Here is an 11,213-nt window from a genome sequence, read left to right on the forward strand (position 1 = left end):
ATTTTCTATTTTGGCTTTCTTTTGCTCTGTACTTACATATAACTAGTTAATGCCCAATGAGACCCTTGCTTTGCCTGTCAGTGTTTCAGTTTCCACTATATGTAAACAGTGTAGGGGAAAGGATATTTTTTTCAGTGTAGATGCAAGAGCTATTGATTATTCAACTGTACAACCAGAGAGTGGAAATTGGAGGAGTAGAATCAAGCAAAATATACATTAAAAAAAATAGAAAAAATTGTCACAAAAGACAATCTAGAGCTGGAAAGTCACTCGCAGATAAGATCAGTGCTCCAGGGTTGCAGTTGCAGAGGCACTTCTTGTATAAGTAGCAGCATTATCAGCGGAGTTATGTGCATTCCTAATGGAAAGTTTGAATGGAACATGTGAAGAAAAACACACCTTGTTCACCTCTCCCAGCTGCCACGGTATATCTACAGCATGGAACTACGCTGCTCTGTCCAGTTAGTCATTGTGCTGTGATCTAAGAAGAACCCATGGCTCACGTCAGCTGGCTGTAATACCAGCCTTTCTCCATGTATAAGCTTGCAACATCTATAGTATTTCCACAGAAATTATGCTTGGTAAAAAAAACCTGCAAATTTTAAGTTGCTCGCTGACTTGTTCTAAATTGCCTACAAACATTAGCAGTTAGTTACCTTCAGTTGTACTTCTGCAGGATGTCCCCTTGCTTTGTTCCAGCTGAAGTCATGTAGTGTTTGGTTTTTACTGTTTTCTTAATTTTTTTGTCCTTAATGTGACTTCTAAAAGATGTGTAAGAAAGTGCAGTGGACAAGGAGACAGGTAAAGCGGCGGGCTGCAGGTTGTCTATCGGGAGACCTGAATTACATGGAGCACATTCTCACCGCTGCCTCTCTGCGGGCAAACAACAACTCAAGTCTTTTTACCCCTTCTGCAATTTGTGTGACTCGAATAGAATTTAAGCTGCTTAGGACCAGGATGATTTCATAGTGAGTTGTATGGTACCTAAAATACTGGAATCCCAACTTGTTCAGATTTCCAGGTGCTATTTTAAAATCATATTTATTTCTTTTAATTCTTAGGGTGGTTGGTTTTAATAATAATGCAATCATATGTTTTGCTAAACTGTTTGTAACCCTTTATTTTCTTCTACTTAATTAGATTATTGAAACCATGTATAATCATTACTGTGCCAAAAAAAAATAACTTCAAAAAGTAGGATAATATAGATTGGGTCAATGTTTTTCATTCCTAGTCCAAGGTGACTTACCTTTTTTTATCCATTAACTCACAACAGGAGAATACAGCCTCCTCTATTTCACGTCAGGCCCTTTTTGTCTGATCTATGTGGTCCTTGGAGCATAAATTATATCTTACTCCATTACAAAAGGGCAAGCGTTGTTGCTTGATTAATAATTAGGATGCTATCTTCAACATATGCAACAGCTTCCTTCTCCTTCGACGTAGAAAGGCTAGTGAAAATGATCTGGGTTTGATTTTGAATGGCCTAATTTAAAAAGAGAATATCAACACATCATTTTACCACTAGAAAGACTGAAGTCCTAGCCAAGATTATGACTTGGAAACTAATTAGGGCCAGAACTGTCTTACAGAATTAAACCTTTATTGCTAAAAGCTCATCTTCATTGTTGATCTCTATGTTGAAGAGCTTGGTTTGGGGCTAGGGAGGCCTTGAGTCAATTCCTGGCTTAAGTAAACTGCTGCAAAGCTGCTTTGGTTTTACAGAGTACTTTCTGTAGGCAATTAATCAATATCTTCTGGAAAGCTTCAGCATAGGCTGTGCTCATAGTTGCACAATCCCCTGAGGTTACCAAATAATCACATGTGTTTATTTTGTTTGTGGAAACTTCCCATGATGATGTGTTCAACAAAACCCACCCCAAAACAATAACAACAAAAAAAAGCAATAAACAAAACATCTCAAAAAAAACAACAACAAAAATGCTCCAAACCAACCATGGGAGGAGGGGAGATGGGAAGCAGAACTGAAAAACTCACAAAAAACCCTCCCAAACCCTGTATAAGAGGGCAGCTTATAAATCACTGGAAGACTGAGAGCGAAGTTACTCTTAACAGAATTACCAGGCTGTAGTTAGCTTTTTCCAGCATATAAAGGAAAAAGAAGATTCTTCTTGGCACCTGAAGCATACCAAGGCTTACCCAGTGCCTGAGTTAAATAAGACTGGTAAGGTTCCAGTTCCTTGGGGGCTGGCCCCTGTGGTGCCCTGAATGACTCCACTGGCAGCAGAGTAACCTCATTCCCTGACAGCAGGGGACACGACAGCCGTGCTTCAGCTTGGGTCTGTCCTTCAGAATTCCTTGAAGAAGCTGCCCAACTATATGACTGTCTGGGATGTTTATCCTCGGTCTCAGAGTTGTGCTTGAGGCAGAGTTACAGAAACGTTCATCTCATCTTTGGGGCCTCTTGGAGTGGGGGCCAAAGCTGTGTGCTGCCCAGCAGAAAGCAGGTCTGTGCTGGAGGCAGCGCTGGCTCTAGCGGCGGCAGAGAAATTCTGGGCAGACACTCCTGACCAGGAGCAGCAATTTCAAGAGAAAAAGGAGGCAGCTGTGCTTGGCACAGTTGAAAAGAAAACTTGCCACCGAACAGAGAGGTGTAGGCTTCACATCAAGAATGCTTCACTTTCAAACAACCGGTAGATTCTGACATAAATGTTGTTACATGGATGACCTGGAAAAGCGTCATCACTAGATGAACCTGCAGGCTCACAGTACCAAAACTGCATTTGATGCAGTCCAGCGAATGTCTCTCCCTACGCTTTGGGGCTTAGCCCGGTCTTTAGCATCCTTCCCCCCACCTTCTGCTTGGATTTAGTGGAACATCTAATTGTAATCATCTTTGCTGTGAACTCACTGGTCAACTGCCACAAACGCAGACATCACCTATTAATTAAGAGGATGCATTTCTGTGATCTTTTAAGAATTAGTAAATCCAGTATGACTAAAATGAACTAATGTTACAACTTTTGGAGTACAGAGAAAAGCTACGGCAAAGCTGGCTCTTCCATAGCCAACAGATTTTTTTTCTGAAAGCAGAAACCCTTCAGATTTGCATCTATCTAATGGGAATGATAATTTTGATCTACATGCGGAATATCTTTTCTTGTATATGCTCCAAGTAGCTCATGGGATACATATTTAACTAAACTCAACTGGCCAGACCATCAGCAGGGTGCAGGATGTGATGGCAGTTTGATGGAGTGGGGGGAAGAAGGTCAGAGGAAAACTGGTTAACCAGTTAACCTTCTTCACTGCTGTGTGAACTGGCACATGCAGCGCCTCAAGAGGCACAGCGTGCTGTAGCCCCTCTTCGTACTGATGGTAAATCCATGCTTAATCTTGGGAATGATGTTTAGAAACCTGTTACTTGACAGTTTTTTAATATTTTTTTTTAAACAAAAACAGTAATGGTAATTTGACAACTAAATTGCCACTGTATAACTCTGTGTTAACCTATGAAGTTTAAGGATGTAGAAGGGAATGTTCTGCTCTGTTTGGTTAAAGGAATTACAGCCACAATTGATGTCAAGTGAAAGAGAATTATTTTGAAAGCAAGTTACCGTTGCACGGAACAACCATGAAAAAAGGTTACCTTCGAGAACAGTCACAGAGCTGGAATAATCTAAAAATCCAGCCGAGAGAATTGAGGAAAATTCTAAATTTGAAGTAAGCTTCTAATTAAGAGGTATAGATACATATCTACTGAATTTTGTCAGATTGTAAGACTTCTTTACGTACTGTCTACTCCACAAGAGTTACTGACACAGTTGTACCTGGGAAATAGGGCACCAAGCTCCTGTCTTCAGTACTGCCAGCTGATTTGATCCTCATTCTTGTTTTATCTGGTGCTTTCTCCAAACTTCACCTGCAAGAGTAACAAAAACTAACCCTCTTCTGTGCTGGTTGTTGTTGTTTATGATTTGAGGGTTTTTTTTTTTTTGTTTTGTGGTTCATTGTTTGGTTTTTTTAAGTGTTTAGCCTTTGTGGTTGCAGTGAAAAGTTTGGCCGTCTGAAGCAAAGCTTCCCTGAAGATACAAAACTAGAAAAGCAAATGAAAACAAACCAGTATTTACTATGTGTCGAAATCTCCAATTCAAACTTTCTGGGTTTAGTTTTTGATGGACCCATCTCAAGTTTCTGAATGGTTAGGATTGAGAAGGAGAGAGGAGACATAGCACATATAAAGGATTATGCATGGAGAAGTATGCGTAGAATTTTGTTTTCCATTAGGGTGACTGAATTCCATAATGGTCTCCCTTGGACTTAAAGGACTGCCTCAAAGATACAGGCCTGCCTGCAGCAGCTGGAGAGGCCGGGGAGAGAGTTCAGGGGGTGACATACGAGGCTGAAAGGCAGGAACTCCTCAACAGTACAAAGAAGAAATGGGGAAAGAATATGGGTTACAGATGTGGAAATACAGCGGTTTAGAGAAACTGCCAGCATCTCCAGCAGAAGAAAAACCAAGACAGACAAAGACAAAAATATCTGTACGTAACAATTACCACTTTGATAAATTTTAGAGGCCTTGAGACACATTATGGTCAAGATTTTCTTTACATGTATTGTTACCTATTTTTGTTTTTCCTGGGGAGATGTATGCATTTCCTGTATTGCATCTCATTTTTCTTATAAGTCACACAGCTAAACGTAAAATGCTAATTAAGTGAGTTACTGCAAGTGCCGTATAGAGAAAATCTCCATGTTGCTTTCCAAGTTATATGGCCAGGCGATTTTATCTTCAGACATCTAAAAATTAGCAGTCTAGACGCTCTGCACAGGCCCATGGAGGCTCCCGGACTGACATCCCCAGAGGGCAGATCATCCTATCCCAAGATAATGATCTAAGGTAGGTGGAATGATTCACTTTTTGAGGAACCTGTTTGTTTCCTAAGGAGTGTATAGATGTCTAGACACTCCACATTCGGATACTTACATTTAAGAGGAATGGCACCCAACAAAACAGTAGCTCACACATCATCATTGTTACTTATGTGAATTGCTTTCCAATTTTAGACATAATTTACCTTTCTCATCCCCTCTCCCGCTCAAGAACTATCAGGTAGGATCAAGTTTACACAATAAACTAAAACTTAAAAGGGAGATTTCTGGCAAGCTTGCATACAGTTGGTATCCATCTACCAGTTCTGGTAGGTTACACGAACACACCTACTGAGTTCAGTGGGCTGTCACAGGTTTAAGCTAGAGCAGGTATTTGCAAAAACAGAGACAGGGATGGGGTTCTTGGTTTTATTGTGTTATGATCCCTACCAACACTGTAAATCTACTGAGCTATTTATCTAAATCAGTTTATGAATGGCCTTTCATCGTATCTAAATACATCATGGTCTTGAAAGTTAATCAAGCTGTTAGTGTCATTACATCAGTTCTATAGGAGGGAAGTTCTATAGCAAGTCACCATGGAAACGCTTACCAGAGCAGGAGATGAAACTGATGTATTGATCTAGTGAGTACCCACAGTTACCCGTGTCCTCCTGCAAGCAGCGCAGTACACCCCCCTCAGTCCTTGCTTTGTCTCACTTGGCACTTCCTCCGCAGTCTGGCTAGGGCTCTGCTTCCCGACAGTTTTCTTCATACAAAATGGAGACAGTCCTACACTTGATCCGCTCCCTGTGCTACATCTTCTGATAATATTTAAGGTTAAGCTGTCAGTTGTACCCCAGTACAGTTCCTGTTGTTTTGTTGTAGTGATATTGGGAAGAGGGATTAGTAGTAATGCTTGTACTATTAATCATATTGATCAGGATCTGAAATATTAACTCAGCAAGCAATAGAAGCGTAAAAATTGAATAGCATTTGTCTAAGCAAAACACAAGAAATACAAATAAATGGGGTATGTCTCTAATGTACATATACAAAATACACACGTATGTGTATATATGCACATATAAAAAAAGCAAGGTGTTAAGTACTTCCCCTGCTTTATGCCTCTGGCTCAGAAGGAATGCCGAGACAGCCTCACACACACGTTTGGCACTTCTTTCGTGACTTCGCTGTGGAGAACTGTTTTCTAAAGGAGCAGCTGTGCACTGATTTTCCAGATTTATATTTGTATGATGTCACCTTATCACTGAATCATAATGGCAGTGTAGCCTCACAGCAATGTGCCAGGTTCATTTCTTCATGTAAAATCCCAAGGAAAAGAAAGCATGTTAGGCTTTGGGTTTATAATTTGATTAATACATAGGAAACCTGTTACTAGAAAAAGTATATGATTGGAATTGGTCTGTTATCTGATCATAAAAGCTTAGGGACCCATGGTAAGAGATGACAGTACTAGTCCTGCCTAATAGCAGAAACTAAGCAAGGCTCTACCACACTGAACTCTGGTGTAACTTGGTATTGTTTTGATCATTTAATTCCTGCCTGCAAGATTCCTCTCTGAGGAAGGCCAGTCACCCAGTGTTCTATACTGCTGAAGTGATTAAAGCTTCAGCCATCTATGAAATGTGAAAGGATATGCAATCATTACTCAGAGGATTAAACAAAATTGCCAGAGATGCAAATCAAGCTTTCACCTGTTATTTCAGTTTTTGCTAATGTTCTTGCTCGCTTACCCTTCGTTTCTCAGATTCCACTATCCTACCAGGAAGAAAAACATCTGTTTTTGTAACAGAACAAATTGTATAAACTCTTCATCCTCCACGTACTTTATCACAAGATCCCTTTTCCTTTCACAAACTTAGGTGGTGTTGTACAGCTCCTTAGATAATAAAATTCTGGGCATACTTCACACATCAGATCCTTCAGGCACTTTCACTGCTAACCCAAACAAGAACTAAATGCAACATCTAAATTATTATAAACTCCAAAATATTTGAAGATAAAAACCCCGCTCAGATGGTTGCATTTCCTCGCTCCAGCCATATATTTATGCCAAGCCTAACTGTTGGCATGGCTGCTTAGTCAACTCATTAGAAGTAACACTTAACTGGTCTCCAACTATGAGCTGCATGTAATCTGACGAAATAGATGTGGGCTCTCTAAAACGAATCTGCATCACTTCACGTCACCACAGTAAAAGCCACACCTCTAAAGGAACTCCTGTCTGAAGAATCTTCCTCACTCCCTGAACTTCAGAGGTAAAGGCCTGATCGTTCCAGAGAGATCTTTGTCATTTAAAAGCGAAGCCTGTTCTGTGGTACCTGGATAGGACTGGATCCAGGGAGATACTCTAAGTGGGTTGTGTCTTACTAGATAGGAAAAAATTTTCCATGCAGCAGTTTTTGAAGAAATGCCAAGCCTTCTTTGGATGTCTTCTCTGGGTTGTTCTGGAAGCAGACACAGAACAACTCTGCCCTATTGATATAGTCTCTTGTAAGTTACCTTGAGTAGTTCCACTAAACCCCCAAGACATGCAACTATAGACCTGCTGTACAATTTTTTTCTTTCCTGTCACAGTAAGCAGCTGGTCTCATCTGCATATGGTTATTTGTTGTGATTTTGAAAATACAACATGTGAGCAACTGTACCAATTAATAGATTTTTCAGACTTTACCCCTGAAGTGAGACCGTATCTGCCTGTAGAGGCAAGATGACTGCTAAATACTTCTGGTCTCTGGCCAACATCATTGAAGATAAAAAGCACCAGCGATAAACCTACAAGAAGATACAGCAATTTGTGAGGCAAGGGAAGAAGTAGCTTCACACAGGTACCTTTGATAATGAAGTACGCTGTGTGATATCTTGATGCATTTTGCCCCTAGTCTCACATTCCAATTTCCATTTTCCTTATTTGTTCAAATAATAATTGTATGAAGTCACCCACCAGCTTCAAAACTGGTTTTTATCCAATTGCAACCAATTATACAAGCAACTCTTCAAAATTAACATGTGGGTCTCACATGCTGAACTATTAAATACTTGAGCTCAGGCCCTGCTTTAACCACAGCGTACGCTTTTGCCTCAGCAATCCTGTGTTCCTTCAACGTAAGGCATACATCACCACCCACTTCTACAGCCTGCCCTCTCCTTCCAGGAGGGTACAAAGCACGTACTGCTGCTTTATTCTCTCCCCAACGCCCTCCACGATCACCCTCGCTTCCCCAGTTCAGCGTGGTACTGTGCCCCACGCAGCCCTTCAGCTCTTAACCTCGGCCAAACATCAGCTGCACAGAGCTCCTCAAGCAGCCCCCTGTCAGTTCCCCACCCAGAAGTGGGCGAGGTGGGGAACTGTAGGAGTTGCACTACTGGTATTCATCACCTCTCAAAACTACCAACCTCCTTCTCACGATTTACCGTAGGGAAGGGGAACACTCGCGTCTGACACTAAATCCCCCTTACACACATGACGGGGGCAAGCCAACGTACCCGTCTGTTGTAGTTAAGACCTTAGACGAGCAGTATTTGAAGGAACATCATAGCAAGCAGCAGCTACAGAAGCTTCTCCAGGCAGGCCTGTAAGCTCACCCTTCACTTTGCTCCATCAGCTCTCTTGTAACCGCTTTCAAGAGAACATTAAATGGCATTAACTCACTTGAACTAGTCACTGCAGCTGCTAGTCTGGATTGTGACATGAACTGTGATAATTCACACTTCAGATGCACTGTACGAATTCACAGCAACTAGTCTTCAAGACCGTGCTGAGATTACCCAATTGTCACTTGGATTTATTCAAAAAAATACTCCAAATCCAAATAGCACTAAGGTGGAAGCTTCCATCTGCTAAAAAAAAAAAAAAAAAAAAAAGTAGGTCAGTGAAGTCACACTCACAAAATGTTTTGTTCTGTACCCAACCCTCTACCTCACCCCCATAAGGCTCCTTCCTGTAATTCTCCCCCAAGAAAAATAATGCCTGTGCAGAATTCTGGTTTTTGACTTTTGGAAATTTTGATCAGGAAATTTTCCTGAAATACCTAGATCTAATACAAAACTAAGCACAAGGAACAGTTTCTGCTTGAGATCTAGTCTTCTATTGGTATAAAGACCAACAACAAACAGCAGTCTGACTATCATGCTTGTTTTTTTGGAAAAGGTGAGCATTGACAGTGACTAGTCACTTCCAATAACCAACCTGGAACTTCTCCTGCAGGAATCTTGTAATTCAATATGCACTGACACATTCCAACGGACATGCTTGGCACTGCTTTGCTGCCAAAGCACCAGACAACTCTGACACGTGGAAGTGAAGTTTCTTCAAAAGGTAACTGCAACCTGGTTCAGCATTTCAGAAGGTGGGACTTTACGACTGTAACTGGTACAAAAACGCGTTTTACATGCAACTTTCCCAAATCTCTGGTAAAACATTTAACAAAATTAATACTAATAGAAGCCATTATCATTGATCAACTATATTGTTTTAATTTTGACTGACTTCACTATTTTAAACTGAGTATGCTCTATTTACATTTGAGGTACGACGCAACTCATAGTTCTAAGCCACACGAAAAGTTCCATTCCTTACTTTTGGTCATGGTTCTTAGAGTTTTACTTTTCTCTGCGGGTTCCTAATTTAGTGACTAGCTACAAACAAGCCAAGCAGTAAAGCCTCCATGCATTAAGTACAGAAGCCTGCAGCAATTACTTTTTTGACTGGGCAAGAATACAAGACTCAGTTATGCTATTGAAGCAATCTACAGCTGCCAGCTCAACCTTCTCCGATACTTTGTCGAAAGATAGCTGCAGAATCCATTTCTCTTCTTCTGAAGTTTTGATCTGCAATTGTTGTACTTGTGCCTCCTTTTCCTAGTATTGCCTTTTTCTCACCTCTACAGAAAATTCAGTTGAAGCTACTGGTCAGGACCGCTCCTTCATGACTTGTGGCTCACCCCCACCTTCAGCAAAGGGCTTAGAAGTGAACCTTGAAACTACAGTATGTTCCTGTATCCCAAAATAAAGGGTGTTTAAACCACGATGACATCTATTTGAGAAGCATCTTTGACCACCCAGAGACATGAAATGAGGGTAAACCCTGCAGCCCCTATAGCTACAGCATCCAATACTTTACAGGTAAGAAACTCTTCAATTTATGAAATATTACACTGGGTAGTGACTGGAACACGGGGGGGGGGGGGGGGGGGGGGTGGCGGTTTAAGGCCCCATGATGTAACTTCTGTGTAACAGCTACATCAAGAGCTTGTCTTCAAGCCACTTAAGTGAGTTAGGGCCCTCCTCTCTTATTTGAGCTAGGGGCCACGGAACTACCTTGTTCTCCTGCTCACTGCCAGATACTAAACAGTCTGCATTGCCAAAGTGCAGTGTATTATGGAATTTTTCTCAGCAATCCAAGAATTAAATACCAGTTATAAATATAGTTTACAGAATTCACAGTACATCCGCTTACAGGGCTATACGTTGTACAGCAAGCTACAGAGGCATCTGGAGGAACTCACTGAAGCAATCTGACTTGCAAGCACAAGAGGTTTACAACACTTGATAAAAGGCAGGTTAGGAAGCCTGCCTTCCACAGCAAGTTGCCAGAACAAATAGAGCCACTGCCCCAGCCATAGCACTTTTAAGATCCATCAGTGCAACTCGCCCCTACCCTCAAAGCAAGCCCATTCACCATCTCTAGTTGTCTTCTCATGCTCCACTTGCAATGCACAAGACACTATGTAAGCCAAAGCACTTCCACCACTGGCAAAACCAAGTTTCAGAGACAATCATGTTTTGCTGTTATAAACACACCATCTCTCAGGAGTTAAAAGTCTTTAGTATCAATGAGCAGGGGGGGGGGAAAAAAAATCACTAGGGACAAGGTTCTAGGAAGTAAGATATTTTGAGTATTTAATAGATGACATTCCAAGCCTATACAATGCAACATTGAACTCTTTTCAGTTCTGCTTTTTTTTTTCCTTTCTCCTTTTTGCCAATTTGATTTGAGAAACAGGCAGCTAATAAGTCAGTGCCACTTGATTAAAGACATGCATGTGACCTGGGGAAGTTCAAAGCATTAGGAAGTTAAAAAGCACATACTCACTGATAAAACATACATTGGACCACAAGGCAAACTCCTACTATTACCTTCAGCACAATTTCTTAATTTTCCTCCTGTCACAGCAAATCTGTAGTGTCTAGTCTTGTCTGTGACGTTATTTCGAATTCACTTGCATATTAAGACAAGTGGTACATAAAGGATCTTAGGATGGTCCCAGTCTAAGTCAACTCCCACTGATGCTTCCGTTAAGTAAACTAGTCGTCAATCAAAGCTTTTCTACTGGGAGACATTCAGAAACAAG

The sequence above is a fragment of the Falco naumanni genome, chromosome 10 (assembly GCF_017639655.2).
Source record: "Falco naumanni isolate bFalNau1 chromosome 10, bFalNau1.pat, whole genome shotgun sequence".
Classification (NCBI taxonomy): Eukaryota; Metazoa; Chordata; class Aves; order Falconiformes; family Falconidae; genus Falco; species Falco naumanni.